Raw genomic sequence first — 18,631 nt, forward strand, 5'->3', positions numbered from 1 at the left:
AGATATCTGGTTTCTGCTAACGCTAATATTCTGAGCTTTTCCTCTGTGATGCATTTAAATACAAGCTTAGGTCCTCAAACTTTACTAATGACTTCTTGAAAGCACATCCTAGCCTACTGCCTAACTGCCACCACCCACTCCCTATATTTAAAATTTGTTGTTTGTGTATACACCACTGTATAAAGTGACACTTTATAAGTGCCAAGTACAACCTCAGTTATACTTATATTAGGAAAATATTTACACTAATACCCCAGGCTTTGTGAGGACAGACATACAGCCTGGCATTATTTACATAAGCTTCATACCGACATGTACTCATTATCATTAATAAAGGCAGCTCACATTTATTTAGTGTTAACTGCGTGCGGGGCTCCGCATGAAATGCTTTATAAACATGGCTCCTTGAAATGCCCTATACCACCCTAGTGAAGGTGGTATTGTTATTTGTACTCTATAGAGGAGAAAACCAAACCTTTGCAACGCTGGATAACTTGTACAATAATTACTGAAATTTTGAAGCAAGAGCAATTGCTTTCCAAGGAGACATCTTTTATATTCTACGTTTATGTTACAGTTCGTTAGATATTTTCATCAAGTGTTACTTGCCTTGAGTGGAACCATTTCGCTGGCTGCATGCTTTATACCCAATCTAGCATCTTGAACATCTAAATTTTTATAACCATAGGTGTACATCTAGGAAATGTTCAAATACTTATGTGAGGAATTTGTCCAATATTATTTAAAACAAAACCCAGAAGCAACGTGGATATCCAGTGATTAGCAACTGTGTAAATAAATGGTGGCATCTTCACACAATGGGACAGCGCAGAACAATTTAGATCACGGTGGGACAAGTTTTTAATGACGCTGCAAAAACCCAAACACATTTAGTTGAAAGGCGAGTTAACAACCCACATGTAAAGAACAGTTCCAGTTCTTCGCAGACATTTATTCATTTCCCCAGATTTCAACAACTGCCGTGCGTGATTCTCAGTGACATGATGCATGGAAAGGGCTCGATTTGGTATTTAGCCTAGAAAGTACTCAAACGTCAGTCGCTGTTATTGTTAACAATTATTTCCATAATTAGAAAAACTGTGTTTTATAATAACAAATGGAACAGTGTGGGGACTCTATCCCTGTTGCCTTTTCCATCTCCAAAAATCACTTCTAAAATGCATCTGCCCCTCACTGGGAAGTAAAATATTAGACTATTACAAAATATGGTTATACTTAAGCACAGGCGTATTCACAGTTAAAACCTTTAGTTGCCAAGTAAAACATTTTTCCTCTCTCCCAATTTTCTGCGGGTTAGTAAATGACTATTTCTTGGGATTTTACATGTGTTTAATTGGCCCTACTTGTGGTTTTATGCTTTAGCTAATATTTTAATATAATCCTTAAAAAATTCCCAAACTCTCAAAGGCAGACTTTCACCAGAAATTTTTCAGAACAAACATAATAAAAGTGGTGACCATTTATTGAGCACCTACTATCTGTCAAGCAGGAAAACCCTATGAGGGAGATGTTATCTACCCATCTTTCAGATAAGGAGACTGAGGCTCAGCTAGTAAGTGGAAGAGTTAGTATCTAATCTCTCCATTACAGGGGCATAGAAAATATTGAAAAGTCTGAAAGCATCATAGAGAAAGTTTCTTTATTGTAGTACATATACACAACTAAATTTACCGTTTTAACCATTTTTAAGTATCCAGGTCAGTGGCATTAAGTGCATTCTGTAGAAACATTTTGTAAGTGATCATTTCGTTATCATTATTGCCAAGCGTCTTCGTGCTTATTTCCCATGTTAAAGTTGGACCCAGGGGGACTTCTCTGGTGGCAGTGGTTAAGAATGCACCTGCCAATGCAGGGGACATGGGTTCGAGCCCTGGTCCGGGAAGATCCCACAAACCATGGAGCAACTAAGCCCATGCGCCACAACTACTGAGCCTGCGCTCTAGAGCCCGTGAGCCACAACTACTGAGCCCACGCACCTAGAGCCCGTGCTCCGCAACAAGAGAAGCCACCGCAATGAGAAGCCCGCACACCACAACGAAGAGTAGCCCCTGCTCGCTGCAACTAGAGAAAGCCCACATGCAGCAACGATGACCCAATGCACCCAAAAATAAATAAATTAATTAAAAAAAAATTGGATCCAGGGAATTCCCTGGCGGTCCAGTGGTTAGGACTCCATGCTCTCACTGCGGAGGGCCTGGGTTCAATCTCTGGTCAGGGAACTAAAATCCCACAAGCCACGTGGTGCGGCCAAAACAAACAAACAAACAAGAAAAAGACTGAAGATGGAATCCAGTCCGAATCCAGTCCTTCGAGGTTGAAGGAGGAGACAAACAAAAAGGAAGAGATTTACAACCACAAGCGTGGGATTCAAAGAAAGCAAACCACTGCACAACCAAGCAACTCACCAGCCGAACACCTGCCACAGGCCAGATCTGGGCGGCTGACTTGGAAGGCTGGGTGGGGACCTCTAAGCTGAGCAGGAAGTTCTTTGCTGTATGTACGTGAGTGTAACGCAGACACTCATGGGATAGTTTAGCTCTGCCATCTTAGGCTACCAAAGAAAAGTTAGCTAGAGATCATTTCTTGGAAGCCCTAGGTGACATAAAGCAGCTTTCCAGGTCTAAACCATGATCTCTGTAAAGCAGGCACTACACACATGGATTTGGAAACTTTGTAATGTCTCTTCCCATCACTCCAGCACGTCACACACACCTGTGCATTTATTCAACCTCCACTGAGCACCTGCTCGGTGCAGACTGCTACCGGAGGCACTGGGAACCAAACCATCGTCCAAGTTATTGAGGGATACGGGTAAGTAAATTATGTGTGACAGCCCCAGGACACAGCAAGGCCTGTCATTTCTCCCCAGACACATTCCTCCAACCCATGTCTTCCTCACCGTCTCCACGGCCACCACCCTAGTGCAGGCACCACCATCTCTCTCCTGAAATGCTGCAGGTGGAGTCTAACAGGACTTCCCACCATCCACTTCCACCCGGCCACCAGAGTCATGCCACTCTCCTGCTTAGACCCTTCCTATGGGTTATGGACTGAACTGCCTCCCCCTAAAATTCAAAGATTGAAGCCCTAACCCTCAACGTGACTGTGTTTGAAGATAGGGCCTTTCAAGAGGTGACTGAGGTTAAATAATGTTATACGGGTGGGGCCCCAATCCGACGGGTCTCACGTCCTTATAAGAAGAGGATAAACCACCCAGGAGCTCTCTCTTTCTGCACGTGCACAGAGGAAAGGCCATATGGGGATGCTGCAAGATGGCGGCCAAGCAGAGAGGCCTCTCCAGAAACCACACAGGAGGCACTTTCGACTCTGTCCTTTGGAGACTTACAGTCTAGACAGGAGTCAGCAAATTGCAGCCTGAGGGCCAGATTTGGCCAATCGTCTGTCTTTGTAACTGAAGTTGTATTAGAACACATCCTTGCGCTTTCCTTTATGTCCTGTTTATGGCTAATTTTGCACAACAGAAGAGTTGAATAGCTGTGATAGACACCGGATGGCTTCAGAGGCTAAAATATTTACCGTCTGGCCCTTCACAGAAAAAAAGTCTGTTGACCCCTGAACTAAAAGAAAAGATAATAAGAGACAGCAACAAAAGAAGTGGTCAATATCAAATGCCCATGGTACATAAAATCATCATTGACCCGGATAAATCATGCATGCTTTGGGAATGTGAAATAAACCACCAGGTGTAGTGGTGGGGAAATGGCCCTAAATCGTACAGTTGCCCTATTGATTGGGAATGGTACTATTTCAACTGCTGCATAGCTGTTTAACTAGAAAAGACACGCAATTCCAAACGCCTGAGGTAACAACACACCCGTTTCCTGTGAGGAAGCTGTGGTCACGCACCTGCCAATATCCAGTTCAATGCAGTATTTCATCATTAATCCATGTGCTTATAATCTCGACATTGGATATAAATGTGAATAAATATTAGAGCAAGGAAGCAAAAGATTTATCAGGATTTTTAAAAAGTCATCCATGTGACTTAGCATTCAAGGATTCTTCTGGTCACATGATCTTAGGAAAATGCCCTCAGCTCCTGGTCAGGCTGAAAAGCAGCGTGATTAATTGGAAAGAACATAGGTCTGGATTCAAACCACGGCTCTACCGTTCACCACTTTATTACCATTTTGGAAGCTCATTTTTCTCATCTGTTAAAAAAAAGGGCGGAGGAGGAAGATGCCTTATTTCCCATCCTGCCTTCTGCAGTATTCAGCCCTCTTGGTCATAAACCACAGAAGACAGGAGGGGTAAACGGCAGGATTTCCAAATCTGAACCGCTAACGTCTATCACTTGCCATCTTTAGATAATTGGCTCTGAAATGCTTGTGAAGTGAATGAATTCATGAAATTCTCTGTTCCCTTTGTGGAGTAGGGGGTCTGAAGGAGAGAGAGGGAAACCCAGGCACAAAGAAATACCTTTCTGCCTTTGCAAGAAAACTCTGAAGTCAGAAGTAATGAAAGCACAAACTTTTGTTGCTATCACAAGGTTGCTAGATTCAAATGAAGGGAAAGGAGGAAAGAAAACAGTTGAGTTCTGCCACTGCTAGGGTCTGATCTGTACACATAACACAACTCAGAGGCTGGGGAAGGCCAAGAGTCCCCGATCAATGATATCCCTGGGGTATAAACTGATTCATGTCCGGGATGACTCCAGCCTAAGCAGGAAGTAAGATTCACAATATTCATTTGTGTTCATTCTTCATCATCTTTTTTATGGCTCTTTAAAGTCCTCAGCAAGAAAGGGTATTTCTGAAATGGAATTTTCCTCATTTCATTTGCCTATTTTTATTATTATTATAGATAATACAAAGTATTTAACATATCTCACGATATAATAAATTTGTGTATTATATTTCTATATGCTCTATGCTATCTATGCATGTTTTAGTTATATGTTTCATACTAAATATAATAAATTACAACTCTGAGGGACTTCCCTAGTGGTCCAGTGGGTAAGAACCTGCCTTCCAATACAGGGGATGCAGGTTCAATCCCTGGTTGGGGAACTAAGATCCCACATGCCGCAGGGCAACGAAGCCCGCGTGCCACAACTAGAGAGCCCCCATGCTGCAACTACTGAGCCCATGCACTCTGGAGCCCACACACCACAACTAGAGAAGCCCACGTGCCACAACTACAGAGAAGCCTGCGTGCCGTGACAAAGACCCAGCACAGCCAAAAAATAAAAATAGATAAATAAATAAATTACAACTCTGGCAGGCAGAATCTAAGATGCCTCCAATGATCCCACCACCTGGTGTTCATGCTCTTGTGTAATCCCCTCCCCGTGAGAATGGACTGGACATAATGCCTTGCTTTTTTTTTTCTTTTTTTAAACATCTTTATTGGAGTATAATTGCTTTACAATGGTGTGCTACTTTCTGCTTTATAACAAAGTGAATCAGCTATACATATATAATGCCTTACTTTTAACCAACAGAATGGGGTGTCTTGTGCGTGATTAGATTATAAGAGGCTGTGACTTCCTTGTTGCCAGCCAGCTCTCGTCCCCTCACCCCTTCCTGGCTTTGATGAAGCAGCTATCCTACGGAGAGGCTCATATGGAAAGAAATTGAGTGGGCATCTGGCCAACAGCCAGCAAGCAACTGGGGTCCTCAGTCCAACAACCCTTAAGGAAATGAATTTTGTACACGTACAGCATCGTGACTATAGCTAACAATACTGTACTGTATAGTTGAAAGTTGCTAAGAGAGTAGATCTTAGAAGCTCTTATCACACGAAAAAAAAACTGTAACCATGTGAGATGATGGATATTAACTAAACTTACTGTAGTAATCAGTTCACAATATATACATACATCAAATCATTCCGTTGTATACCTTAAACTAATGCAATGTTATAGGTCAATTATATCTCAAAAAACCAGAACAAATAAGCACATTTTTTGAATTTAAAAAAAAAGGAAAGGAATTTTGGCAACAACCACAGGAACCGGGAAGTGGATCCTTTCTCAGTCCAGCCTTCAGATGAGACCCCAGCCTGTGTTGACACCTTAACTGCAGGCTTGCGAGAGACCCTGAAGCAGAGGAATCAGTTAGGCAGTGGTCAGATTCCTGATCCACAGAAACTGTAAGACAACATACGTGTTGTTCTACGTTTTGGAGTAACTTGTTGTGCAGCAATAAATAACTAATACACATATCATTAACCACAAATAATAAGAATTCTATGGTAAGGCACCTAATATGGCTGGTATTATTTCCAAGTAATTCCAAAGAAGAGTCCCATCCAAGAGGCAGCAGAAATCTCTATTCTCCTAGTCAGTCCAGACACATGCCACACACTGTTTGGAATCTGCTCAACACTCTTTTTTTTTTAATTAATTTTTTTATTGGAGTATAGTTGATTTACAATGTTGTGTTAGTTGCTCAATACTCTTGAGAGTAAAATCTGATAAGCTGGACGACCGTTGTAATTAGACCAAAAAAACTCATGAACCAACAGTAATAAAACCTACCTAAAGCAGCCGCATAGCACAGGGAGATCAGCTCGGTGCTTTGTGACCACCTAGAGGGGTGGGATAGGGAGGGTGGGAGGGAGGGAGACGCAAGGGGGAAGAGATATGGGAAGGGAGTATAACTGATTCACTTTGTTATAAAGCAGAAACTAACACACCATTGTAAAGCAATTATACTCCAATAAAGATGTAAAAAAAAAAAAACCTACCTAAGATCTAGATTAAATTCAAACTTTATACTGTTCTAGAAACAATACAATTACTGTTCCTAGGACAAATGGGGTTAATAATTTTTATTTCCTCCCAAACTGAAGCCTAGAAAACCTAGAAGCCTGGGATAACTAACACAAAACTGAGGGACCATTAATATCACCGTTGTAGGGACAATTCAGCCGGGGCCTTTACTCATGATAGAAAAGCCTTCTCTGGGTCCACAGCTTTATCCTCTGTTCCTCTGAAAGTCCACCCAGAGCCCTTTGCCACAAAGGAAGACCGACCTCCAGTTCACATCACACACCTCTGACGGCTACCATTTAAAAAGGTGCAGGGGAAACCTCAAAACTTTGACCTCTCGAGAAGGGCGGTTTTTTTCATTCTCCCGATAAAACTTAAAGGATTTCTTCGTGATACTGTCATCCCAGCTCTGTCATGGGCTCCCCAGCATATCCTAGTAATGATGACTGCTTCCTGTTACCACGAGGTTGCTCCTTCCCGTTCACTCCTAAGTATTTTCACATACATCCTCTCTCACAATTGTCGTGGAATTCTTCTGAGACAGGTGGCCAGGTGCTATCATTGCCATTTCACCAATGAGAAAACTAAGGTGGTTAAGGAACCCTCCCAAGGTTATTTAGCTCCTAAGCGGTAACATAGACTGGATGCAGGCCCCCTGACCGCATCCCCGGCTCTGTGCTAGGTGTGGTGCGGTACACACACAGGGGCTTCAGAGTGGAATTCAAGCACCACCCAGGAAGCATCAGAGCCCACTCCCCGACTGCAAGTGGCAAGTGCTGTCCTTGTCTACAGACCAACTTAGAGCCTCCTAGGTCACAAGAAAAACGTAAGCAAAGGAAATGGAGAACGTGACAAACTAAAGCCAACTCTGGGGTCTACAGACAGGTCTTTCCTTCACGGATGAGTTGTAACATTTTAAAAGCTTCTCCCTTGGGCTTCCCTGGTGGCGCACTGGTTGAGAGTCCGCCTGCCGATGCAGGGGACATGGGTTCGTGCCCTGGTCCGGGAAGATCCCACATGCCGCAGAGCGGCTGGGCCTGTGAGCCATGGCCGCTGAGCCTGCGCGTCCGGAGCCTGTGCTCCGCAACGGGAGAGGCCACAAGAGTGAGAGGCCCGCGTACCACAAAAAAAAAAAAAAAAAAGCTTCTCCCTTTATGTCACATTAGAGTGTATGGAAATCAATAATCATTTCCTAGCTGTTATGAGCTGGGCAATGTGTGTGGGAATCACAGAGGGGAGCAAGAACTCTGCATGGATGGGAGAGACATTTTCAGGAATGAGGAACAGAGTGAAAACAGCGGCAGGAAAGTAAATATAAGGCACCTGCCCGGCTGAAAGATTTAGGGAGGATTGGGGCAGAGCTCATGAGAGGCTGGGTGGAGTCATCTTCCCCCGCCTACGAGGACCTGACAAGGCTTTATTCCAGGCAGTGGACAGAAGCACTGAACGTATCTGCAAGGAGAGACATCCGATCTGCCCGGTGCTGCAGCAGGATGAATCTGATAGCGGAGGGAGTGTGGGTGGCCAGGAAGGTGAGAGCCAGGCAGGGAGACCATCCAGGGGTCACAGTGGACACTGAGAATCTCCCAGGCACGCCTGTCACCGGTAAAGCCAAGCAGTTCGGCCCTATTACCTCTGTGGCCACATTCAGCAACAGCGCTCAGCGTGTGAACGTAGCCGCTGCCAGAAGGAACACAGGCCCGAAACAGGGTGGTGGCAGCTAGAAAAATGTGTTTCAAATTAAGATTGGGTGGGGCTGCCATTCTTTTGTCTGGAAAACTAAGAAAAATAAACAGAAGACTAGAATGGATTCCCGTAGGATAATAATGCCAGAATTCCCCACAGGTTGACTTTGGAGCACAGCTTCAATCCACAGAGTGTTTTGATCATAAATACTGCAAGTTACCAGGAGAAAAACATTGTTATTTTTACATTCAGGCGTCATCCTTACTTGTTAGGGACAATGGTCCCATTTTACTTCATTACTATTGCCTCTGTGATTAGGTTTTTCACTTCTATTCCTGCTTAAATAATATAAAATCATTGGGGCTTTATATTTGACAGTTGCCTGGAAACCAAACCTCCAAGGGAAATAAAAAGTTAGTCTGTCGAGTTGAATTCATTTTAATGTTTGAAGAGTCACCGGCCTATTGATGGATGGATGCAATTAACAGAAAGGTTACACTACAGGGTATAGGAATCAGCAGAATCTTGCAGAACTGAATATAAATCTTAAACTTTTCATTCTACAAAGAAACAATGTGTATTCCCCATTCAGATTCAATAGGAACTGCTTGTTTGAATAAAAGGATAGAAAAAGGTCTGATGTAACAAGTAAATGGGAGCAAACACACAGGAAAAGATTACTCTTGCTAGCAATCAAAGAGGGGCAAACTGATGAAAACGTAAGACACCATTTTATGCCTATTAAGTTAACAATATTCAATGACTACATCTAGTGCTTGGGCAGTTGTAAAGCTGAGTGAATTCCCTCCCTCTCTCTCTCTCTCTCTCTCTTTCTCACACACACACACACACACACACACACACACACTCACACACACACACACACACACAGGCCTCCTGTTGCTGACATTGAAATTGGTACATTCCAATGGAAAACAATATAGCAACACTTTATGTCCCAATAACACTAAAGATATTTATAACATGTGACGCAATAATCTCATTTATAGAAACATTTCCAACAGAAACAATTCAACAAGTAAAATAACTCTATTCACAGAAAAATTCTGGATTGTTGTCGTCAGCTATATAAAGCAGGAATAGAAACCATCTGAAAGTCCATCAGGATAATGGTTTTATAAATTATTATCTTAGAGGATCCATTAAAAATGACAGTCCTAGAAACATAGGAAATGCTTTAAATACAACATTAAATTGGGGGAAACACAGAAATCATAATTGTGTCCTATTACTGCGGCTTTGTAAATAACACATACATGTGTATTTTGGAAAAGGATTTTTGCTCTGGAAGAAGAAACCCACTGTGTGTTTTTCTTCTAAAGTAATCAACAATTGATAATACCTACCCACCCCTTATATCTGAAGACTGTTCAGCAGTCACTTATGTGCTGGGCTCATTTCATGAAATCCTCACAACATACCTAAAAAGCAGGTATTATCCTCATTTTGCAGGCTTTACAGAGGTTAGGTGACTCCTCCAGGGTCACAGAATGAGATTTCAACCAGGTGTGTTTGCCCCCAAATCTCTTAAGATTTGTCACAGAGCTGTTTAAAGGGAGAGAAAAGATGTGTCAGGGTATCAGGACCATGCCCACCCACGCTTTCTTACTATCAATCGTATCTCTTTGCAAATGATTACAAAACCAAAAGCAAGAGCGAAAGCAGGTTGCTTTCATCCCGAGGTGGTCTGAGCCCTGAAAAGGGATGGTTTGCATGTCAAGGCAGGAGAGATGAAACCTACCTTTTTATCTTTTGTATCAACACACCTTCCTGGTGCATTAGTCAATATAAGATCCCAATTTTCTCCTAAGGATCATGAAATGCCATGAAATCTAGTCTGGGCCCATTTTTTCCCTTACAGTCCTCTGTGCCAATGGAGACCCCAAACTATCGACCTTCACTAAACTTCCGGGCTTCACGCAATAAAAACAACAGACCTCAAGAGCCCTGGACAGAGGTCCAGTGACAAAATGATTTAAAATGTTAGTTGTTCCTCATCCCATCATAATAGACATCCGAAAGGTCTGTGGCCTCAACTGAAAATACAAACTCCCTTGTGGTACCTTTTTATATGTAAAGATGTTTTATATTTTCCAAATATTCATCTGTAAATACGTTTCAAGGTTTAAATAGACAGTATGTATGATTGATACATCAAGGATGATCAGGGCACCTACTTGGTATCTTTTCAAGACACTGTCATGGGGACTTGGTTAAGAATCTGCCTGCCAATGCAGAGGACACGGGTTCGATCCCTGGTCCAGGAAGATCCCACATGCTGCGGAGCAGCTAAGCCCGTGCACCGCAACTATTGAGGCTGCGCTCTAGACCCCACGAGCCACAAGTACTGAAGCCCGCGTGCCTAGAGCCCGTGCTCTGCAACAAGAGAAGCCACCGCAATGAGAAGCCCGCACATCGCAACGAAGCGTAGCCCCTGCTCGCCACAACTAGAGAAAGCCCAAGTGCAGCAACAAATACCCAAAGCAGCCAAAAAAAAAAAAAAAAAAGACACTGTCATGGTTTCATGAATGTCTATGCCTGGTCACAGAGTCTTACTTCTCGGTCCATTTGAACATTAACATCTTCACAAATTCTGGGTCCCAGAAATTGAAGGGATGAAGGGCACAGCTGATATTTCATTACTGTCTCCCCTGCTGTATTTAAAGTCAGCTTAGAGGACACAACTTAGATTACAAACTCTTCCCAGACAGCTGACTTCACACCCAAAGTTTTGCACCAAGATCATACTGCAAACACATGGTTAATATTTTATATGTCCCTTGGAAACACGTTTGGTTTGAACGATCTCCAGGGTTTCCTACAGATGGCCAGCGATTCTAACTATCTGTTCTGGCTTTCAGATTTTTGGACAGGTCAATTAACAGAAGTGTCTAAGTTTCTACAGATCTGATAGGTTTAAGGATTTATGAGAATACTTATAGAGCTTCCAAAGCTTCCAGTGTTTTCCTGGGATGATGGTGGTAAGTGTTTAAAGGTAGCTGACTTCACATTCTGTGTATCAGTCACTGAGCTGAGAGCTTGGCATGTACTATTTTATTTCATTTGCTGAGGGTCAAACTGTTATCCCCATTTTACAGATGAGGAAACTGACATTGAGAGGTTAAGTTCTCTGCCCAAGGGCATATAGGAGGTACATGGGATAAAATTCCTTATTGAAAGTCTATGCTTAGTGGCAACACTCAGTGCCTTAATTGTACCTAAGAGCATCACCATGGGGTAAATTGGAGAAGAGATAATTAATCCAATTTATAGCTGAGGAGACGTATAACTAAGACACACACAGTTAACTTTGTGTTGGAGCTAGTATGGGTGTGTGCCCGGCCAGGATGCCCTCGACGTCCTCGGATGTCTCCACTCAAGGTGACCTCTGAGGAAACTGAGCAAGGGGGAGGGGCATAAAATGGAGGTCACTACTGGTAAGCGTGGGTTCACCCTTACAAGAGAATTCCTCGCTGTCACCTAGAATCCGGGTCTCTGACTTTATATGAAATGCCTTTTGCCCTCTGTTTACCTGGGAGGAAGAAGGTCCTTGGAGCTGCCTGGCTCCTGCCCTCTACCCCATCCAGCCCCCTACGCTGACAGGTCATGTGGTGTCCCAAAGGTGCCCCTTGGCAGTGTCCTTAGAAGAGCCCCTGGGGCAGAGGGGCTCAGTAGTTCAGCCGCCGTCTCTTTTTTTAAAAAAATAAATTTATTTATTTTATTTTTGTATGCACTGAGTCTTTGTTGCTGCACGCGGGCTTTCTCTCGTTGCAGCAAGCAGGGCTACTCTTTGTTGCGGTGCACGGGCTTCTCACTGCAGTGGCTTCTCTTGTTGTGGAGCACAGGTTCTAGGGGTGCGAGCTTCAGTAGTTGTGGTGCACAGGCTCAGTAGTTGTGGTGCAAGGGCTTAGCTGCTCCGCGGCATGTGGGGGTCTTCCTGGACCAGGGCTCGAACCCATGTCCTCTGCACTGGCAGGTGGATTCTCAACCACTGCACCACCAGGGAAGCCAGCCATCTCTTTTAAATCTATGGTGTACTGTACAATTTTTATTTGAAGAACTATGGCTTTCAAAAAAAAGATAAAATGACCACTGCCTTGGCCCATTCTCCCAGGAACTAAGAATGAGAGATGTGTGTGATATCATGATTTACAGTAAGAAATACGTATTTGGTGTTTGTCCTGTTCCTGGGACAGATCTAAAAACTTGGATTCTCCTAAGTGGTGAGAGTTACAAAAGTGTCATCTGCTATTTAATGAGGTGACTTTAGGAAAGCACCTAGGGATTGGGAAATGGGCTACAGGTTGAATCAGTCACCAATAGCAATGATTTAACCCATCACATCGATGCAATGAAGTCCCATTAAAGCCCTAAAGGAGAGGTCTGAAGAGCTTCTGGGTTGGCGAACAGGCAGAGATTTGGGAAGAGGGTGAACCTTTCCCCATACCTTGTACAATGCACCTCTCCCATCTGCCTATTCCTGAGTTATAGTCTTTTATGATAAACCAGTGATCTAGAACAAGTAAAATATTTCAGTTCTGTGAGCTGCTTTAGCAAATTAATTGAACCCCAAAAGGGGGTCATTGGAACCTCCCATCTATAGCTGGTAGGTCAGAAGCACAGGTGACAACCTGGACATGCCACTGGTGTCTGAAGTTGGGGGGAGAGCAGTCTTGTAGGACTGAGCCCTTAACCTGTGGGGTGTGAGGTTATCTTCAGGTACGATGGATAGTGTCAGAATTATGTCGAATTGTAGGACAGCCAGTTGGTGTTAGAGAATTCCTTAGGGGTGTGGGAAAAGCACACACACATTAGAACTGGGTGCAGAATCGTTTAATGTGACTCATCCAAGTTCCCACAGCTAGTCAGGGTCAGGCTGCCACTGCAGGGACCTACAAGGAGTAGGGAGTTTGGTTAGCCCAGCTTGCAGGTAACGAGGAAGTGCATTCCCTGTAGAAGATTCGAAAACAGTAGCAAAACCAACTAAAAAGTCATAGTTTTTCTTACATTATTATTGCCATGAATGGATGTCAGTGATAAAACACTCCTCCTCTCAAAAATCTTTTTGTTGTAGTTCCTGCTCAATTTCAATAATATATAGGTAAACTTAAAAAAAAAATACTACTTAGCTACAATAAATGTGGGAGTCTATGGAAGCTAATTCTGAGAACTCCTGGTTACACAGCCCACCTGTCACACCGAAGTTCAGGTGCATGTGTTGTTGCAACAGGAGCTTTGAGGCTGGCTTCCAGCAGTAAGTGTCTTCCAGCCTCTGGTATTACATATGCCTGAGCTTCTGCAGCAGACGTGAAATGAGCAATTATAAAGACAAGAGACAGAAGAGTGACATGAAATTTAAAACAACCAATCACAAAACAGAACGCTTCCTTCAATTCCAACACCCTCTGTAGCCACTTGGAGTTTATATTTGCATTCAAAATTTAAAACAGTGAAACATACAGTGAGTTCTGACTTATCTCCAAAAATTCAAAATGAATTCTAGATTAATAAAAGAAAACATCACTGCCTGGGTTTCTTCTCCAGAAATGAAAATTATTCTTATTCATTTCATTTCCTGATTGCTAACTGAAAATAATTTTGTCCTATAGAGAAGGAGGTTTCAAAAAATCATCTGCATTGCATGTCAAATACTTGGGGTACACCACGGCTGGCTGGTCTCCAACTCCTGGGCTTTAGCTCTGTTCCCCATATCATGCTGCCGGCTACGAATGTCACCCCAAATTCATATGTTGAAGTCCTAACCCTCCAGTACCTCAGAATGTGACCTTATTTCGAAATAAGGTCGTTGCAGATGTAATTAGTTAAGGTGAGGTCATGAGGATGAGCCCCAATCCAGTATGAATGGTGTCATTATAAAATCTGGACATTTGGACACAGAGACAGACACACACACACAGAGACTGCCATGTGAAGATCGGAGTTATGCTGCCACAAGGAACTAGCAGAAGCTGGGAAAGAAACCAGAAACAGATCCTTCCCTAGTACCTTCAGAGGGAGCATGGCCTTGATCTTGGACTTCTATGGCCTCTAGAACTGGGAGACGACAGATTTCCATTGTTTAAGCCTCTCAGTTTATGGTACTTTGTTACAGTAGCCATAGTAAATACATACATTGCTTCAATGTGTGGTTTTAAATTTTTAAGTTCTTTAATTCCTAGGAACAGAAGATGTTACAGTTAGATACTGCTTATTGTGTGTCTACAAATTCAGAATTCACCTCCCACATGACTGTGAACCTAAAAGGGAAAGAGGTGGCTAGCTTTCATAACAAATGATACACTTAAGATGTAAATGACCATGTTCTGTTTTCTCTCTCCTAATTACCCAAAGACAAGACATGCTACTTTTTTGCCACTTAACTAGGTTACAAGTTATTTGAAGTGAACAACAGGAAGAAACAACTGGTATTTAATGCAAATAAGGGTAGGCTGCTCAAACAGGAACGACTGATGAAGGCCTCCTACAAACATCTATTCTGATGTGCATTTTAAGAGAAAACATAAAACCTATAGAGGTGTCCAACATTTATTAAAACAGCTGCAAAATGTTCTGAGGTTTTAAAAAATGCCAATTAAAAAAGCTTTTTATTCCATCTCTTAAAAAACATGGCCCCAGGGCTTCCCTGGTGGCGCAGTGGTTGAGAGTCCACCTGCCGATGCAGGGGACACAGGTTCGTGCCCCGGTCCGGGAAGATCCCACATGCCGCAGAGCGGCTGGGCCTGTAAGCCACGGCCGCTGAGCCTGCGCGTCCGGAGCCTGTGCTCCGCAACGGGAGAGGCCACGACAGTGAGAGGCCCGCGTACCTCAAAAAAAAAAAAAAAAAAAAAAAAAAAAAACATGGCCCCAGGAAAAAATGCCAATTCATTCTAAACTTTCTTCTCCCCTTGGTCAATATTTGCTTCCCTTTACAATCTCCGTGTACCTTTCTGGGAGCACCAGCACATGGTGGGGAGGCCTGCGTTGGATTTAGCAATACCTACCCCTCTCCCACACCTACTCCACCCTGAACACAAAGGCATGTAATACCGAGAGAACATTGTTTTTAAAGGCTGAAGTGAAATAAAACGTAAAACCACCAACCAAAATACATTTGAGTATTTTTTGCTCTTTCACATGCCAACCTTCTCCAAAGACCCAGACTTCAGCCCTCACCTCCTGCAAGGACTTGCTCTGTGGACACAGGAAAATTACTTCCTCAGCCCAATTGTTATCATCATACTATTCATAACTTTTATCATACCGTTACTAAGGCTAATAAACTTTTGTAATAGTTAACGTGTGACCTCACCTGGTTTAGGTGCAGGCATGCTGTGGAACTCTGAGTTGAGTTGGGAAGATGGGCTGGGGAGGAAGCAGGCCCTGGGGGAGGTGTTCAGAGGACTCTCCCCAACACCTTCCACCCCACCTCTACTCTCCAGAGCGAACCCTCGACTGTCCATCGTCAATCAATGCCAGGGATAAACTCCCAACACGTAGCAAGTCTCACTGTCCTGAACTTAATATTTCAACACAATAATCCTCCTGACTGCCCAGAGCTCTTTCCAAAAAAAAAAAGGAAAAAAAAGGTAGTGTAAGGATAAAGAGAAGAGCATCAATAAGTCGATCAATAAATGAGGGGCTTAAATAATCATTCAATCTTCATAGCCACGCCAGGAATGAATACACATTCCAAGTACACAATCCAAGAAAAAACGACTTAAAAGCCTTTAACTACTACATGGATTTGAACATTAGATATCTGGAACAAATTAAAATCTTTTTAAAGCCCATTTTGAAAGCGCTCTGAAAAGACCATGCTCTGGATTTACGATGGGCCATTCCTCAATATCTGAGTTGTGACACACATACTCTGTCATTCTATAGTCAGTGAAAAGCCAAGCTACACTCAAGACCCAAAGTTGGTGTTTTGGCCACAAAACGGGCCGCCTCCGAACACTCGTCAGCCAGACCTGCCTAGCAGGTCAGCCCCTGGGCTCAGGGCTGCCTACACTCAACCCAGACTCAGAGGCCACACCCTCTCCTTTGCTTTTTCACCTCAGAAATCTGGCGATGGTGACTTCGCGTCTTAGCTTTCCAAAGTCTAAATGCCATGCAGAGAAAACAACGTCGCCCAACCCTGATGCTGCTAATTCCGTGCGTGTTTGTGCGTATCACATGAGGATTTATCTTCACGAACGCTTGTCACACTTGTCACGGTTTAGACACGCTATCAGTAAGAGAGGAATCATTCAAAAGAGATTTAAATTTTGCCATTAAGACCAAATACAAAATACAACTAACATTCAACACATTCTGAAAACTGAATCAATGACCTAGGCTGTCCTAGGTCAGATGCGGAAATCTGGGAGATTATTCAGGTTGTCTTCAAAAGCTACAGACAGATGGTTTCTGTCTGTTCCATTAGGGAAATGATTAGTTTTACATCTGCGTTAGCATTAGAAAGGCTATGGCTCTCAGCTCTGGCCCCGCTCATCGTGGTTCCCCCTGCCGCCCCACTCGAGTCACCTTCAGCCCACACACAGGGACACACTCACAAAGGCAGCAAGTCACTTTCATCCCTTTTCCAGATCCTCAAATCCTGATGCACTGGCTTTTTCATTTGCGAACAACTTACTGTCTGCCTGACCCGTTCTTGGTATTCTGCCTTGTACTAGGGTTGCTTTTGTTTCTTAAAGAGAAGTAAATTCCAAAGCTCAGGACCAAGCCCTATTCCTCTTATTTCCCAACTGAGGCAGGATGAAGGGATGGTGAAGGGCTTCAGTCTGAAGACAAAGAGACAGGGCTGAAATCCCAGCTCTACCTTTTACCACTCATGGGACCTTGGGGAAGATAGCCTCACTAAGTCTCCTCATTTGTAAAATGAAGGTAATGCCTATCTTACAGATCCTTGTGAAGCCCAATCTTGGTCTCAGGTAAAACCCCTAGCAGGGTGCACAGCACCTGGGACCCAAGTATCCACGGAGTGAACCATTTCATCAGAAATTCAGCAAGACAGCACAGCTCTGAGAAAACGAATAATATATTTCTCAATAAAACTTAAATAGTTTCTTATAAACTATTATAAGCCTAGAATACTTGTGAGCAGAAGTTTTCAAGTGAAAAGCAGAGTAAGAAAATAAAGGTAATAGGAACCTTCGTATTTTACTTGAGAGTTTGCAAACAGTTTTCACATGCCATTAATGCACTTGAGCTATACAATGTCATTGAAAAGTAACTTATTTTTGTTTTATTCTCTGGGATATCTCCATGGCTCAGAACAGTGGCTGACACACAGCTGACCTTTGAATAAAGAACTACCAAATGAATGAACTTTATAGATAAAGAATCAAGCTCAGAGGTCACTGTTGTATCCACATTCTCAGAGCTCATAACAAGCAGGGGACCAGAACCAGATCTTATCATCTGAATACAAATCCTGCATCCTTTCCCCTCATCACCTTGTCTCTGGCCACTGGGGTAAGGTTCCAGAGAACTTTGATCATTTAAGGCACTATATACTTTCTAGAGGATAACTCCAAGACCTCCTAAAAGTGGACCCAAATTAAACAAAACTATCACTCTTGTACAGCTAGGAAACAGTTATAGTTAGTAATCTAACTACTTAAATGCATATTTTTGCTGTCCTCAAGTCTGCATAGCAAACAATCATGGTATGAAAAAAGTGAAACAAACAACTTTCAACTGAGTCTGCTTTGAAATAATACGGGGGAGGGAAGAAATAGAGGTATAGATGAAAGACTGTTGGCCATGGCCATGAACAAGGGGGCTTGATTATATGATTATTTCTATTTTTATATGTGTCTGAAATCTTCCTCAATTAGAAGCAAAGAAACAAACAACGAGCCTTAAAATTCATGTATTACCATTGGGTCAGCATCATATGCAGCATATATGTCCTAATTCATAACACAGGCTCCGAAGGGACCACATGCTTTGTGCGGTCATTAGCCCATCTTGTGAACTCATATTAAATAACTCACATGAAATAAGTCTTCTCATGGTCAAAAGGAGAGTATTGTTAAGTGAAACTGAATATTTCATATTTTCTAAAGTGAAAAGTGGATTTCACTGAATATTTCATAAAGTGAAATGTCACAGAAAACTGCAGCATTTTCTAGGTTTGGGGCTGCCCCATTTGTATGATAC

At 42.9% G+C, this 18,631-nt stretch overlaps 1 protein-coding gene across 2 annotated transcripts in view; it reads right to left on the reverse strand.

Annotated features, from left to right (window-relative positions):
• ATP8B1 (ATPase phospholipid transporting 8B1) overlaps window positions 1-18,631 on the reverse strand; it is a 111,078-nt gene that overhangs the window by 60,759 nt on the left and 31,688 nt on the right. The gene's annotated exons all lie outside the window — the stretch shown is intronic.

The sequence above is a fragment of the Delphinus delphis genome, chromosome 13 (genome assembly GCF_949987515.2).
Source record: "Delphinus delphis chromosome 13, mDelDel1.2, whole genome shotgun sequence".
In the NCBI taxonomy this organism is placed as follows: domain Eukaryota; kingdom Metazoa; phylum Chordata; class Mammalia; order Artiodactyla; family Delphinidae; genus Delphinus; species Delphinus delphis.